The sequence below is a fragment of the Macrotis lagotis genome, chromosome 5, assembly GCF_037893015.1.
Source record: "Macrotis lagotis isolate mMagLag1 chromosome 5, bilby.v1.9.chrom.fasta, whole genome shotgun sequence".
NCBI classification, from domain to species: Eukaryota; Metazoa; Chordata; class Mammalia; order Peramelemorphia; family Peramelidae; genus Macrotis; species Macrotis lagotis.
In genome coordinates, this window is record NC_133662.1 from 25,190,488 (window position 1) to 25,208,232 (window position 17,745).

Genomic DNA, 17,745 nt, shown 5'->3' on the forward strand with positions numbered 1-17,745 from the left:
ACAGATGAGGAAACTGAGGCAGAGTTAAATGACTTGCCCAGGGTCATACAGCAAGTAGTATCTGAGGCCAAATTTTAACTCAAATCCTTCTGACTCCAGGGCTGGAGTCAATTGTAAAAATGGAGGTCATAATACCTACCTCCCAAGTGTTGTTTTGGGGATCAAATGAGATATTTGTAAGGCACATAACACACTGCCTGGTACAGTGCAGGCACTTAATAAATGCCATTTTTCCTTTAAGATGGTTCATTAAGGGCCTAATGATCAACCTTGATGGACTCACTCATTCCATCAGTGCAACAATCAGGGACAATTTGGGGCTGTCTGCAATGGAGAATATCATCTGTATCCAGAGAAAGAACTGTGGAGTTTGAACAAAGACCAAGGACTATTAACTTTAATTTGAAAAAAAGCTGATATCTTATTGTCTGATCTTGCTATCTCTTATACTTTATGTTTCTTCCTTAAGTATATGATTTCTCTCTCATCACATTTGGATCAATGTATACCATGGAAACAATGTAAACACTGAAAAATTATCTTCTGTGGGGGTGGGGGAGGGAAGTAAGATTAGGGAAAATTGTAAAACTCAAAATAAATAAAATCTTTAAAATACTAAAAATTAAAAATTAAAAAATAAAAAGAAAGAAACAAAAAAAAAGATGGTTCATTAAGTCTTTCTGATTCATTCAGCTGCTGGTACCAATTGTAATTATATGCATCATGAATAGATGCTGTGTTGTTTATTTATAATTAGTTATGCCTGTGTTGTCTCTCCCAATAACATCTTAGAGCAGGAACTGATTCATTTTTGTCTTTGTAGCATCAGGGCTTAGCGCATTGTAGGTACTTTATAAATCCTTTTTAGTTGATCAACTTTTAGAGACTTTTCTTAAGAGATGAAACTCTTGACATTTTTCAACCTTTTTTTGATTTGACTTTTTTTCTACTGATCAAACAAAAATAATTATTAAGTACCTATTCCTCAAAGTTAGGTGGTACAGTGGATAGACAGCCGGACCTGGAGTCAGCGGAACCTGGGTTCAAATTTGGCTTCAGATATTACTAGCTGTGTGAATCTAGGCAAATCTCTTAACCCTATTTGCCTCAGTTTCCCCATCTATAAAATGAGCTGGGGAAGAAAATGGCAAACCATTCCAGTAGCTTTGCCAAGAAAGCCCTAAATGGGTCAAAAAATGTCAGACATGACTAAAGGGCCCCTGTTGGTCATCTGGTCCAATCTCCTCATTTTATATATGTGACTCTGTTGGGTCAGCTAGATGGTGCAGGGTATAAATTGATCCTGGAATGAGGAAGACTCATACTCCTGAGTTCAAACCCAGCCTCAGATATTTCCTAGCATGTGACTTGAGGCAGGTTACTTTAGCCCTATTTATCTCAATTTTCTCATCTGTAAAATGAGTTGAAAAATGAAATGGCAAAACATTCCAGTATCTTTTACAAGAAAACCTTGAATTGAGTCAGAGAGAGTCAGACATGACTAGACAACAAAATTCTACAGACATTATGCTAGGAACAGGGAGTTATGGTGGTAAGGAATATAAAAAAAAACAGTCCCTACCCTCAAGATGTCTATAATACAGATGTGAAGAAAAGATTAAATATACATGAAACAATGAAGCCCAACTTTGTAGTTGCCATGGTAGATATCAGAGGCACACGTATAGCAGTGAAAGACTCGTGTATCTTGAGTCAGAAAAACTAGGCTTGAATCCCACCTTTATCATTATGAGCTGTGAATCTTTAGAAAAATTGCTTAATCTCTTTGTGCCTCTGTTTCCTTGTCCATTAAATGGGGATATGGATTATCTATTCCTCAATATTATTCACATAGAACATTGGAACTGGAAGGAGTCACAGTGGTCATTTGGGTCAACTCTGTTCCATAAATGACTTCTCTCTACAGGGTCCCCAACAACAATAATGGCTAGCATCTGCGTAACACTTATTATAACACTTCTTCAAAGTTTTCAAAGTAATATTTGGTTCATATATTCAAGGATCTCTTCAAGTAATTTCCATGGGGGGGGGGGGGTCTCACAGGTCTTCAGTCCATAAGATGAGAATTACTAATTACTGTACAAGATAATCTCTAAAGAGCCCTCAATAATAAAACTAGGATTCAATGACATTCTCTACCTGATGCTCCTTATCCTTATCCTGATTACCTCCAGGATCAAAAACCTCATTTGGCATTTAATTGTGGGCCAGATCTTTTCAGTCAAATTGTCCTTGCCGTTTATCAAATACTATTCTCTCTTTCCATGTCTTTGAAATAATATTTACAAATATTATCTCTTACAACAACCCAAACTATCATCACCCCCATTTTGCAGATGAGAATACTGAGCCAGTCAGAGGTTAAATGGCTCACTCAATCTCATAGTTAGTAACTGTCTGAGACAGAATTTGCATTGTGGTTCCCAGCTGTCCTCATCAATAATCAGTGGTCACCTGGTTTCTACTGAAAACCTTCTAGTATTTGAAACCTTTCTACCACCTGAGATAGATCATTTCCCTTTTGCATGACTCAACTTTTGACTAAACTTTCCATTGTACTGAAATCTTTCTTCTAGTAGTTTCTACTTCTGCATTCCATGGCTAAACCTTCTTCCTCATTACAACTCTTCAAATAGCTGAAGAAAGTTATTCACACCCCTCCCCTATCTTCTCTTTCTTAAAAAACTACCAGTTCCTTTAAATGATGCTGCTAATATTAGCTAATATTAATATCAATAGCTAACATTTATATAATGGTTAGTATATGGCAGATACTAAGCTAAATTCTACAATTATTATCTCATTGGATCCTCACAACAACTCTGGGAAATAGGAGTATTATTATTCTCGTTTGACAGATGAGAAAATTGAAGTACACGAGGTTAAGTGACTTGCCCAGGGTCAAACAGCTAGATAAGTGTCTGAACCTAAATTTGAAGGCAAGTCTTCTTGACTCCAGATCAGTTAGCTCTATCCATTGGTTCACCTAATCACCTCCTGTGCCACCAAGGTGATAGGATATGAACTTGGAACCCTTCACCATTGCAGTCGAACTGCTTGGGACCCCTCCGGTCAATTGTTATGCCAAATGATAATCACTCCTGTCAAATGGTTTGCAAATCAGAGACCCAAGACCAGCTGTTATAATTGTGGGTCATCATAGTGGAAAAATTCAGGAGAGAGCTCAAGTCATGGATTTTTAGGTGGTTCAGTCTGAGGGGGACCTTAGAGGTAATCTTGTCAGCCTTTTCATCTTATAGATCAAGAAATTCTTCTTTTAGAAAGGGTGACTAGGGGCAGCTAGGTGGCGTAGTGGATAAAGCACCTGCCCTGGAGTCAAGAGTACCTGGGTTCAAATCTGGCCTCAGACACTTAATAATTACCTAGCTGTGTAGCCTTGGGCAAGCCACTTAACGCCATTTGCCTTGCAAAAAAAAAACAACAAACCTAGAAAGGGTGACTAGAAAAAATTGAAGAGAATTTGCAAAGAGGGGATAGTCTCCTACTGTACTATGTTATATACTAGACCATATCTAGAGTAGTGCATTCAGTTCTGAAGGCCATGTTTTAGAGAAGACATTGAAAAATTAGAGCACATTTGGATGAAGGCATTCAGAATTGGAGGATATCATGAGGGTCTATTAAAAGGAGAGGGGCTGTCTACTCTGGAGAAGAGAAAACTGATGAGGAGAAGCAAGGTGGTTTGGGACATGAAAACTGTCTTCAAGGCTATGAAAGACTGGAAGATGAATTAGGTTTCTGTTAACTTGACCACAGAGGACTAGAAGTAGAAGCAAAAAGGGAAGATAAAGAGAGGTAGATTTTGGCTGGAAATCAGGAAAAGCTTCTTAATGATTAGGCTGACCAAAGAAAGAATGAACTGCTTCAGAAACCTTGGGTTCCCTCTCCTTGGATACCTTTAAGAAGAGGTAGAATGACCTTGTCAGCAATACTTTAGAGGGGATTCTTGTGGTGGTACCAATGAAATGAAATGGCTTCTGAGATTTCTTCTAAATATGAGAGCTGAAAGCAAAAAAGGCATAGCAAGTGAGGGGAATGGAAAAATGAAAGGTGTGAGACTGAGACTGCTTCTTCAAAAAACTGAAGTCAATGAAGGTCAGGCAACAGTTTCCCTTTTTCATGAAGACAAAGAAAATCCACATAATTATGTTTCTTTTGAAAAAATATAATAAAAATTATATGTAACAATATTAACACATGTACATGATATCAATAAAATTATAAATTACATATAAATGATTAAGTACTATAAATTTAAATATATATATATATTAATAAAGATTTGCAGTTGAGACTCTCACTTCTTTGTCTTTGATTCTACTAAACATGAGATAGGCCTTGTGATGCACTGGAAAAAATCACTACATTGGGAGAAAGGAGATCTGTGTCCTAGTCTTAGCTCTGTTACTTGCTGTTGGTGTCATGGTAAGTCACACAAACCTGGGTCTAAGTTTTAGGGCTTTTTTAATCAATAAAATGGGAAAGGGTGGTGCTTGTTTAGGTCAGATGGTCTCCAAGAGTACTTCTAGGTTTAAGTCTATGCACTTATGATCTCTAGATTCTCTCTGTGTTCCCAAAAGGGATAAGAAGTTCTGATCTTCAGGGAAGAAACCTAATATCACTGTGACTTCTAATCTTCTGCTCATCAATGGCACTCTGAGGTTCTCTGAAAAGGAAAGAACACTTGAATAGCAGTCCTGTTGTGATCAAAGGTGATAATATATGCAAAGTGCTTTGTAAAACTTCATACACTGTATGAATATTAGTGATGATGATGGTAATGGTGCTGGTGGTGGTGATGTTGATGATCATGATGGAGATGTTGATGATGATGTTTCCCAACCTATGTCAATGGAGGTTTGCCCAAAAATCTTGATCCATTTTGGGATGAATGCTCTGTATTTAAGGATGTGCTTCTAACCTCTTTCTATTCTCCCCTGTGTCCAACAATTCCAAGTTCTTATATGTTTAGGGAATGTTGCTAAAAATGTTGGTAAGGATAGAATGACTGGGAGACTCCTGATTTCCAAAGATTCATCCTGATTTCATGGATTGATCTTTGAACTGAATGTCATTGGAATGTCATTCTAATCCTTCCTCTGTTTCCTTTGTAACACTTTGTAACCTCAAAATACTATATAAAAATTTTCTATTACTACTACTATTCCTACTACTCCTACTCCTCCTTTTCCTCCTCCTCCTATTACTACTACTACTTCATAATCTTATGTATTTTTTAACATTTGAAAACATTTTTCTGAAATATGTTTCACCATATTGACAATGTGGACCACCACACATGAAAAGTTAAGAACCCTGACCTAGTTTCATAATTCTTTGATCAATTAAGGTAATATATACAATAAGCACAGAAAAATAATGATCCTAATTAAATCCTGGTTATTTCTATTCACATCAATTTCTCATTTTCTCCTGACTCTGTCTGTCTTGGTAACTTTCTCTCTGACTCTGGCTTTCCTCATCTTTATCTTTTCTATTTCTGTCTGTCTGTCTGTCTGTCTCTCCCTCCCTCTACTAAGGTGAACTACAAATTCACTAAGAACTTTTGGCTTCTAAGTCTTTGCTTCCTTTCATTTCCCTCTATTCTCCTTCCCTTTTTCTTTTCACCCTTCTGCCATCCTCATCCCCACCAGAAAAAAAGTTCCAATAAAAACCCAAGAAATATTTTTAAAGAAAATTCCATGGCCCCAGCCACAAAAATGTGCTATCATTTCATGGCAGCTTGTCCTGAATATTCCACTTGAAGAATTCCAACTTGTGTTTGCGCTTCCCTCATTGCCCTCCCAGCTCTATGCTCATCATCTAGAAGCATATCACTAGAAGCACTCTGGAAGCTTATGGTTTTAGCTATCTGTACATTGTTGTGCTCCTCATCAAAGAGGAAAATTCCTTTATTGGTTTCATCATGGTAAAATTCTGGTAGTGGTTTAGGGATGAAAGGTAGAAGAGCTGCAGTCAAGAGGCCCAGGTAGGTCCAGTTCTAGAAAAAAGTGTAAAGCAGAAGTAAAAGGCAGTGTGGGTCAGTTAGTGGGTGCTACTCTGAAGAATTTCCTTAGTTCAGGGAGTGGGGAAAGAGTGGAGGAAATGGTGATGATTAGTGATTTAGGGGAAAGATTGTTGACCTGGAGTCAGAGGATCTTGATTCAAATCCTGACCCAGGCATTTATTACCTGTGTGACCTTGGGAAAAATCACTTAACCTCTATGAGCCTCAGCTTCCTCATTGTAAAATGGGAGGGGAGAATAGAATTAAATGACCTTTGAGCTCTAAGTCAATGATTCTATGTAGTGCCATATTTGACCAACAGACAAATTGAGACCTGGGAAAATTTAATAAAGCCAAGTTCTCTCACTGTATCTAGGGCAATTACCAGTTGTTTTGATCTTTATCTTGCCCATAGACCCTGAAGGACTCTAGAGGAATGAGGCTGATGACTTTGCATAATCCTACCTTACTTAAATTCAATTCACTTGTCAAGACATCATTGTCCTGATGTCATTGGTACTTGCCTTTCTCAAAGCCATATGAGGCAAATTTTAATTCACTAGTCAAACAAAGCTAGGGAAGGATAGGGGACCCTGAAAAAACTTGAATGACATTTGAATATCCCTTGAAAAGTATCCAGACAAAAGAAATAAGTGGGGGCCATGAGGAGTTGGAGCACTTAGATTTCTTTAACATTGGTTTTGAATGCCATAATAAAGAATCTACTTTTAATCCTTTAGATCCAGGGGTGAGGAACCTTTTCTCTATCAAGGGTCAAAACTTAAAAATTAGTCTGATATATTTGGTCAAACATTTGATTAATTCATCCCTAAAAAACCTTCTACATTTATTGAATTTTGAGCCCCACCCACAGTTGTCTTTGGCATCACCAGACCAAATGATTTTGCTGGCTTTATAGGGCCTTCTGTCCAGAGTTGGGGTCAGCCCCTACTTTGGACAATTGTAAACCAATGAAAATCTGAATATTGGAGGGAACCAGAATTAGAGCTCTAAGTTTCTAATTCATATTTTTAGAATTATTTTTTATCTATTTTTAAAATAATTCCCAGTTACATGAAAAAAATTTTAACAATCATCTTTTAATAATTTTGAGTTTCAAATTCTCTCTTTCCCTCCCACTCTTGCCCCTGAAGAAGACAAGCAATTTGATTTTGATTCTACATGTAATTCATAGACATTCTAATCCAGTTGGAAGCAAAAATCTTCCAAAGGAAATCATAACATTTCTCTATACAGACTCAAAAACCTCTGTGGTCTCTTTAAAAATCTTTAAATCTTTTTTAAAAATCTTAAATGAATTTAAAACAAAACAATGCTTCATGACTCTTCACCTTTGGATCTCTCTACCTGGCCACCATATTTTTTCACTGCACCATGGGTTGGTCTTCTGCTATACATAAGTCCTTTTTTATATTGAACTCATTCATTTCATTTTTTTTTTTTTTGCAAGGCAATGGGATTAAGTGACTTGCCCAACACATAGCTAGGTAATTATCAAATGTCTGAGGCTGAATTTGAACTCAGGTCTCCTGACTCCAGGGTCAGTGCTCTATCCACTGTGCCACCTAGCTGCCCCCTCATTAATTTCATTCTTTAGGATACTGCTCCCCCATCTCTAATGCTGTCTTGGCTTAATCTTTTCAAGTCATCTCTATGTCCTTCTATTCCTTCCCCTTTGGTTTTCATTGAACACTATCTCAGGGTCATCTATAGCTGTAGGCAATATTCTGGGGATAAAAACCATTCTACTTCCAGAATTGAAGGAAGTTCTCCAGGAAAGACAAGACTTCAGACTAGATATGCTCCTATACCTTTGCCTCTTCCTGCCAGCTATGAAGGTGTGAAGGGGAGTAATTCATTAGAAGGGGAGTAATTCATTAGAAGAATGGAAAGAGGCAGGTATTTACAGCATTCTAATAACCTACAAGGACTTTATATTTGATCCTAAAGGTAGTCGAGAGGTATTGAATGACTTTATTAATAGAGTGTGTGTGAATGGGAGAGTGCAGGGAGTGATGCAGTCTGTTCTGCTACTCAGTTGTGTCCAACTCTTCATGCCCCCATTTAGAGTTTTCTTGGTAAAGATGTTGGAGTGATTTGCCATTTCCTTCTTTAAAGATGAAGAAATTGGGGCAATCATGATTAAGTAAATTACCCAAGGTCCTACAGCTAATATGTGTCTGTACCATATCTTCTGTGACACCTAGCTTTCTGATGTCCTCAGTATTACATTCTAAGAAAATCATTTTGGCAGCTGGTTAGAGAATGGCTTGGAGTTCAGAGAGATGAGGCAGGGAGCCAGATTAGTAGCTTTTGTAATTATCCAGATGAAATTAGAGTATGTGCTCCTTTGAGGACAAGGATACATTTTTATCTCTTTTTGTATAGCCAATGCTTATCACATAGCCTGCTCTTGAGTCCTATCAGTCACATCAGACTCACACACAGCTAGTAAGTGGCAAATGTTGAAGGCTGGGCAGCTAGATAGTACAGTGGGTAGAACACTGACTCTCAAATTAGAAGGACCTGAGTTCATATTTGAGCTTGGGCAAATCACTTAACTCTGATTGTCTCTCATCCAGAGTCATCTCCAATCATCCTGATTCATTACTGGCTACTGGACCCAGATGGCTCTGGAAGAGAAAGTGACAGTACAGTACCCCATTACTCAAATCTAATTCATGTGCTTGTCATGGCATCACCTCCCTGATGTCATGGTTTTCTTTGAAAATGAAGGACAAAAAGCAAACAAAAAATACCTACCTATAAAGATATCATTCTCTCCATCTGTACAATACAAATCATGGCTGATCACATGTAGGGAGTGATCAATATTTAACAGGCTGAGAGTAGGGAGTATACACATTACACCCTTTTATTAATCTTATTAACATTTTCTCTGTCATTTGGGGGGGTCGTCTAGATAAGCAGTAAAACAATAAATTAAGACCTGATTTATAGAGGTTGCCAATTTCCAAGGTTCAAATACATTGAAAAATTTAAGTATTTTCTGCCAAACAGGTTAGAGCTAATATCATCTAGCCCTGAACAAACTTCTGATGCCGCCTACTGGTGTGCCTCGCCATTGCTCTTTGAGATATTTGTCATTTAGTCCCAAACTAGTTGGCTCTAACTAAAAGATAGAACATTCACATTTGTGATCAAATAGCTCCCCCTTTTCTCAGGGAGATCCTCTTATTATGTCCACCTCTTCTATTGAGCCTATTGATGGGGATGAATTTGGTAAATCTGAAGTATTAGTTTTCATTGATCTAGAGCTAAGAGAATCCTTGGAGACAACCCTAATGCCTTCATTTCATGGATAAGGAAATTGAGGCTGTCAGGTTACATGACTTGTTCAAGGTCACACAGGTAGGGATTTAACCTCATTTAGAAGTAGGATTTAAACTCATCATTACTTTGACTCCTGTGCTCTTTCTATCATGGTAATCATCCTGTTCAAGTCACTTAACCATTTGCCTCAGTTTCCTCATCCATAAAATGAACTAGAGAAGAAAATAGCAAACCACTTCAATATTTCTGCCAAGAAAGCTCCAAATGGGGCTATGAAGAGTTGGATATGACTGAAATACATGTGGGGGGAAAAAAGACCACCTCTGCCTTGATCAAATCAGTCAGTGCTTCCCATGCTCATAAAGGAAACAGGAGATTCTAAGAGACAGAAGTAAGAAGGATGATAAAATAAAAGAACAATTGCATAACAAAATCCTAGGAGAGTACATTATCAGAAAGAACCTGGAGATCACTAGTCTAACTCCCTGATATTACAGATGAAGAGGATGTATCTTAGAGAAGGGCATAGCTTGCCAAGTTCCAAAGCTAGCATGATACTATATGAAGAAATATCAATTATCTCTCCTTTTCCTTCTCTTCCACTGAAAGAGAAAAAAAAGCAATTAAGAGAAACCACACAGTAAAAAAAATCAGAGATATCCCTTTGTGTTCAATGGCTCAGTAGCTAATATAGGTCTTTCACAATAAAACTTGTGGATTCCTGTCTCCAGGTTACTATCCTGGTCAAGGGATGTGTAAGGAAACACAGACTTATTACAAGTGTTTGGGCTACATGACACATTCCAAACTTCAAGAATATCTAAAAAAAATAAGGACTTCAATTTAATACCTCATATTCTTTAGCTGGATGTGAGGTATTGCATTGTGCATATATGTGGCCCCAGTGAACCTTACCCTTTTCCTCGTTTTTATTGTCTGTTATATGTATCTGGATATCCAATCATTTGTAAACTTGTATTATTCTTGTGATGGTGATGGGTGATAGGTCTTAGGTTGTACTTGATCACTTCTGATGACATATGTGCTCTGACATCTTGCTAGAGGGCATTCTTGGTCAGAGGCTTCTGCTTAATCCCTTTGTTCCTGTAATAGAGAATGGGTGTGGAGAGGACCCTTAGGAAGTCCCACTGACCAATAGAGGCAGGTCCTTCATTCTCAAAGTGAACCAATGACATCAGAAGGGTGATATCTTGACCTACAAGTAAATTGGATTTAAGTGAGGAAAAACTATGATTCTTTTGAGAGTATAAGGACTTTGACAGTTTGCTATCTGATTTCCATTTGAGGGTGAAGGAAGTGGAGAACTCTCATTCTTCTGAGGGAGGCATTCATTCTGGTAGATGAGAGTGATCTGGAAATGTCTCATCTCATGTAGGAGGAAGGGCTGTTACTTAGAGAAAGAATCAAATTCAATCCATTTGGCCCCAGATGGCAGAATTAGAAGCAAAGGGTGGAAGTTTCGTCAGCTGTAAAATGAGAGAATTGGTCTCTAGGGTCTCTTCCAACTCTCAAACCATGATCTTATGCTCTTGATTTATTTTTTAAAAGGCAAGTTGAGGAGCAGCCAGATAGCAGAGTAGAAAGAGTACAGACCTTAGAATTAGGAGAACTTGTGTTCAAATCTAGTCTCTGGCCCTTATTAGCTATGTGACTCTGGGTAAATCACTTAACCCTAATTGCCTCAAAAAGAAAAAAAAAGCAAGTTGATGCTTCTGGTAAGGAAAACAAAGGAATGGGGTGGAGTGGCAATGAGAGACCAAGAGTTCTCTCTTACTGGAGATCTTGAAGAAAAGGATGAAAGCTCACTTATTGATTGTGTCATAGAAGAAATTCTTATTAGTACTGAGATTGATAGTCACTCATCTCCCTTCCATCTAGGGTCATGCTGGAATTAGCTCTAAATAACTTGCTAAATTTTCAATGTATTTACACTTTTCAAATTTGCAAATATTGCAAATCAGATCTTGATCTATTGGTTTGTTCATTACATAGTGTTAATGACTCAGATTAAACTTAATAGTATGTAGGTATACAAATTTTTCCCAGTGCCCCGTTGTTAGTATCTATCAGCACATCTCTTTATTGTTCAAAATATATTGTTTGAGCTCAGCAAGAATGTAGGCTTATGGAATGAAATTATCCCTAGCCTAGAAGCCTGATGACAGTTGTTGTTCAGTTGTATCTGATTTGTGACCTTATAGAGCTTGCTTTCCATGGGGTTTTCTTGGTAAAGACACTAGAGTGGGTTGCCATTTTTTTCTACAGTGGATTAAGGCAGCGGAGGTTAAATAACTGGGCCCATCATTCAGCTAGTGAGTGTTTGAAGTCAGATTTGAACTCAGGTCTTCCTAATTCCATGCCCAGTGCTTTATCCACTCAACTATCTAGCTGCCTGGTAACTGTGCACTAAAAATAAATGAGCAAATAAATAAGCAAACAAATGATGAGAAGGAGATGATGAAGGAGAAAAAGGGGGAGAAGAAGAAGAATAGAAGAAGGAAGAAGATGACTGTCATTTATATAACAAATTAGATTTTGTAAAGTTTTTACATCCATTATCTCATTTGAGTCCTAGAACACTCCCATTTCCAACTCTGAGACTTTGTGATCCTGAGAAAACTTTCACTATGGAAAAGGTGTCTTTTTCATTCCATTTTCAATAAATATCTAAAGATACGTTATTTTTCCAAGGTTTAAGATGCACTCTTTTTTGAAAAATTTGGGTTCTAAAAACTGGGAGCATCTTAGAGAGTGGTTATAGATTTTTTTTTACTTGCATTTCCCACCTTTTCATGCTTGTCTTTGTGTTTGTTTTACATTTGTTACCAGTATATTAGGTTATATTTTGCCATGCTCTGCTCAGAAATGGCTCAGTAAAGATTTTTGTCCAATGCTGAATTCAAATTCAAAATGATCCAGTTTGCAAAAATGAATGGAAATCATGCTGCTAAATGGCAGTGTGGTCCTCTTCCAACTGAGAAAACAATCTGAGACAGGCTACAGGAAGAAGAAATCCTCCTGAAAAATGTCCTGGCAGAAGAAGGCCATGATAGGCAGGTCAGCCGATGGCCTGAGTTAGAGAGGGAATTGAAGAGCAAAAGGCCATTGGAATTTCCATGTCCACACAGATGGTTCAGCAGGAGGCAAAGTGACTGATTTCAAAGGAGGGCACAATTAGTACTTCCAGTTCATTAAACGGAATAGACTAAGCATGCATCCATGCACCAGATTTGCCCAGGGAATGCTTTTGGTCAACCACAGACCAGATCATAGGAAGGAGAGCAGTCAGAGACTCTCCTAAGATGATGATTCATCAAGCACAGATAAGGATGAACTAATGGATGGGAGTTTTGACAGTGATGAGGAGGTATATGAATTTTATAAGGAATAAAACTTTTAGTTTATTCAAGTACCTTTATGTAATACATTTTTTTCAAATTTCGGGTCCCCCCAAATTAAGGTGTGGGAAATATGATAAATCTGTATATGTGCATAGATTATCATAAAATATTTATCAACATTAGCAAATGGCATGTACCAACAACTCTTTCCATGATCAAATCCATTATCTAGTTAGGAATATAATAGGAAGACAGCATAGTTTAGTGGGGAAAGTCCTGGTTACAAGGCCATAGGATTCTAATCACACTCCACTAATTCACCCCTGAATACAACTCTTATCCATGATGGGAAAGCCAGTATTACTAATGATTTAAGAGTTTTATGTACAATTAAGACTCTCTATGGGGGAATGAGGGAAACCAACCTTCTAAGTTCCTTCTAAGTCTAAGATCTAAGAACCTCCCTAAGACTTGTGCAAATAATAACACTGACCTCTTATTCTTTCAGGAAAAAAAAAGTTGCATATAATTAAGTACTCAGAACTAGTGATAAACATCAAGAAAGGAATTTTTCCTTAAATAATGAAATAAATGGTTCAATTAAAAAAGACTAAAATCATTAACTTTATTTGTGTTGGAAAATGGTGGGATTTCATAAACTGGTTTATCAATATTCTTGAAACCAATGGATTTCTCCATGTTCTTGAATGTTCTCTATGTTCTTGAATCATGGAGTCAACCCATTAATTAGCATTTATTATGAACCTACTATAGGCAAAATAAAAATGAAGAATTCATATGCCCTGCAAGAATGAATTGAAAGGAATTGGGAATGTTTAGTCTGGAAAGAGGAGAGTCATTGGGCAAAGGGAGAAGGGGGATGATAATTGTCTTCAAATATCCAAAGGGCTGTTATATGGAAGAGTGTATAAGCTTTTTCCAAATGACTCCAGAGGACAGAACAATGAGCAGTGGATAAATATATTGATACTTAAAGTAAGATTAATTAGTGTAATCCCAGGGTTCATTAAGCTATAGCAGATTTTCCCTCATTGGATGTCTTTTGACAAAGACCAGATGCATATCTGTCAAGTATATAGTAGAAAAAAATAGTTTCTAAAACTTTCACTTCTGAAAACCTGTCACTGTTATTCCATATTAATCTTTTATGTCAACCCTGTTTTTCAGAGAAGAGATGCTTGGCAGTGAGCTTTGAGAAATTATTTAGTGGCACCAAGGGCTCAAGTTGTATTTGATGGGTGTAATATTTTTTATATCAAGACTCTTCAGTAATAAGTGTAGGAAATCCTCTCCACTGGACATCCCACAAAATTTCTCACATTACTGGCCTAGAGAAGAGTATCTTAGCTCTTTGAAAAATGCTTTTTGCACTTTCTGCAAAATGAGATCAATTGTGCTTTTTCCCTAAAATGTAGATAAAGCAAACTGAGATGATTATGCCTGAGGAGACATGAATGTAAGGTCCTTGTGTGGAAGGCATTCTCCAGATGCCAAGGATGACAGGCTGAACTCCCATTACCTTCAGCTGTGTGTTTGTTTGGGTAAGGGAAGGCAGGTGTACAGGAAATGGAAAGATGGAGTAGGTACAACTCATCCATCTTAAAATAATAATGCCTTTGGATGAATTAAATTGTCATGATGGGAGGCCCTGTGCTTCTCCCCCTATGTTCTCCTGATCCCTGTTTTGTGTGGATCCCATCTTTGGATGCCCTGCTCCTTGAATTGGAACATATTTTCTTGCCTAACTGCTTGGACCTAGTGCCTCCTAGATTTCTAGCTTTGATCTTTGGATCTTGTTTCTAATAATTCTTTTGAGTGACTTAATGGAGAATTTTGCTTAGGCTTATGCATCTTGGGACATCTCCATTGTATCTGTCAGCTGTTGTTCCCTCCTCTAAAGTTCAGGTTTTCTGAGGGGAGAAGTATAGAAACAGGGCTTGGGAATATTTATTTTAAATGAATACAAAGCTCACTATACGATCCTGAGCAATTCAAGAAATATCTACATGCCAGTGCTCCTATTGTCTTATTTTGAGATTCTTTTATTTTATACTATGGGCTGCTGGCAGGAAGCAAAGGGGTTTGGGCTAAATGAAACTTGGTAGTTCCCCCTCCTTGCCTCAATTCTTCCCCCCCTTTTGTAAATTCTTACTAGAGAAGGAAAAAACAATGCCTAGAATGCGATTCCCTCTTCTCCCTCCCATTTTCATGTTCAGTCTTGTAGTAGATGAAATCAATAACTTTTTTTTAATTAGAAGATGATTGGGGTGGCTAGGTGGCATAGTGGATAAAGCACCAGCCCTGGAGTCAGGAGTACCTGGGTTCAAATCTGGTCTCAGACACTTAATAATTACCTAGTTGTGTGGCCTTGGGCAAGCCACTTAACCCCGTTTGCCTTACAAAAACCTAAAAAAAAAAGAAGATGATTCCTAGGGTCACCTATTAAGTATTTTTTATTTTTTAAAAAAAATTGCCTATAGAGTTTTCTTGGCTGGTAAGAGATGTAGTGAAATAAGAAGACTTATTAAACAGTTTGTAAAAAATGATAAAGCTAGAATTCAACCTGGTAGATCAGATAGGTCAACCTGTTAAATTTATATTGAGGAAGCTGAGGTTTAAGAAATGAAATAATCTACTTAATACCAGTAAGAAAGGAAAAGTCACTTCAGCAACCAGATCAATAGAGATACCATAGTTTAATGGAGTCTGAAGAACATCTTCAAGAATAGTCTTTCCAAACAATTAATAAATCAACTAACATTTATTCAATGACTACTGAGTGCTAGGAACTAAGGTAATGGAAGATAAAACCAAAAGTGAGATAGTCACTGCTCTTGAGGAACCTACATTCTATAATATGTCCACAGATAAGTAAATATGGCATATAAATTCCATAGAATGTATAAAATGTATTTTATATATATATATACAAATTATGTATTGATATATTCTCCCATTGTCAATACCCCCAACACTGTATTCATTATATATGTGTGCATAGATTGTATATACATGATATAAACACAATATGTATATACATGATGTGGTATGGCATGGTGGTGGGAATTGAGGGATATACGAAAAGAATAGTAATTAGGCCAAATTGACTAGGGCATTGGGACAGGGACTAATGTGTAATCAATTTGGAAACTTTTCTCAATGTATGACTTTGTTAAAACACTATAGAGGTTTAGAAGATGGGACTGCCACTTTTCTTCCTTCAACCTAGTTAGTCTTCTAGCATTCCAATCATCTATCCAATCAGAATATCCATTCATAATGTTTATTCTTCATTTTCAAAAAAACCCCATGACAACAGGGAGGTGATACCTTGACAAGCACATGGGGGTGGCTAGGTGGTCCAGTGGATAGAGCACCGGCCCTGGAGTCAGGAGTACCTGAGTTCAAATCTGGCCTCAAACACTTAACCTAGCTGTGTGGCCTTGGGCAAGTCACTTAACCCCATTTGCCTTGCAAAAACCTTAAAAAAAAAAGACAAGCACATTAGATTTGAGTGAGGGGTTGCTGTGCTAGGTCATCAGCCTTACTTTCTGTCCAGAGCCACCTGAGTCCAGTGGCCAGAAATGGATCAGGCTGACTGGAGATGGACCTGGACGAGAAATAGTTATGGTTAAGTGACTTGCTCAAGGTCACACAGCTAGAGTAAAATATCTGATACTGGATTCAAACTCCAGTACTCCTGAATCCAAGACCAGTGCTCTATCCACTGCACCATTTAACTGCCATTCATCTGCCATAATAGAAAGAGAATTCACATTGTAAAGTGGAAAGCTGTAGAACCAGAATTAAGATCCTTGGTTTCTAAAGCCTAATCCAAACTCTTTCAAAGATACCCCAAAGTGTATAAAGGAATGATATTATAGAACCATAGGTTTCTGAGATAGATGGGACCTTAAAAGTCAGCTAATTTGACTCCCTCATTTTTTCAGATGAAGAAAATGAGGCTTAGAAAAGTTATGTGACTTACCCAAGGTCATGCAAATAACCAGTGGAAGAGTAAGAATTGAAACTCAAGTCCTCTCCCTCCAACTCTAAGGCTTTTTCCAAGACCTTATACTGTTTCGTTATGCAGGATAATAACCAAGTATTTCATATATTTCATGACCAAATTTGGAAGTTGGACTTATCTGTTTCACTTTTTGCATAAGGAGATACTTTTGACTGGTTGCGACACATGCTCGTGGGCTTTTTGTTTAACTTTGAGTTTTATTTTTTTGTATTTTTTTCCTGGATGATTTGTCACTTTGGTCTATGTGGCAGAAGGGATTGATTCCAAGAAACACATGTTTAAGAAATTCAGGAAGGCACAAGGAAGTGGATGTGATCATTGGCTAATTGGTTTCCTGGGCCAAAAAGCTTTATGGAGCTTGCCGCAGTAACACTGCCAGTGCCTAAGTAGCGGTGACCTCCCCTGAGGTCATTGCATGAACCATGATGATAGATGTTGCTGTCTCTTTGGGTTTGGAAGGGTGGGGATCTCCTCCCTCTTTTTCCCAGTTGTTTGGTGTCTTATTGAAAGAGTCACAAACCAGAAAGGGAATAACTGCCAAGATCAGTGGTGAACATTTCAAGAATCAAATTTCTGCGGCATGTGGCCCTCTAACGCAACGTGAAGAAAAACATATCTATTTAATTGAGTTTGCCCAAGGCAAGGTTCTCTGGTCATCTTGCTGTTTCCTTTCTTGAACATATCCATTTTCCCTTATTCTCCAAGTACCCACACAAAGAAGAAAAGAAAGATGGCATTGAGGAAAGAATCTGAGTTCATCTAACACCCCCCCCCCCCGCCCCAGGCCTTGACTTCTTTGTCCAAATGAAGGAATGATTTGACTTAAAGTTATACAATTGCTATTGGTAAAATCCGGACTTAGATCTGACTCCCAGTAGGGTACAGCTACAGTTGTGAAAGTAACTCTTGCTGAAATCTACCTCTATGTATTTATAGGATTATGTATAGGGTGTTTAAATGAATGGATGA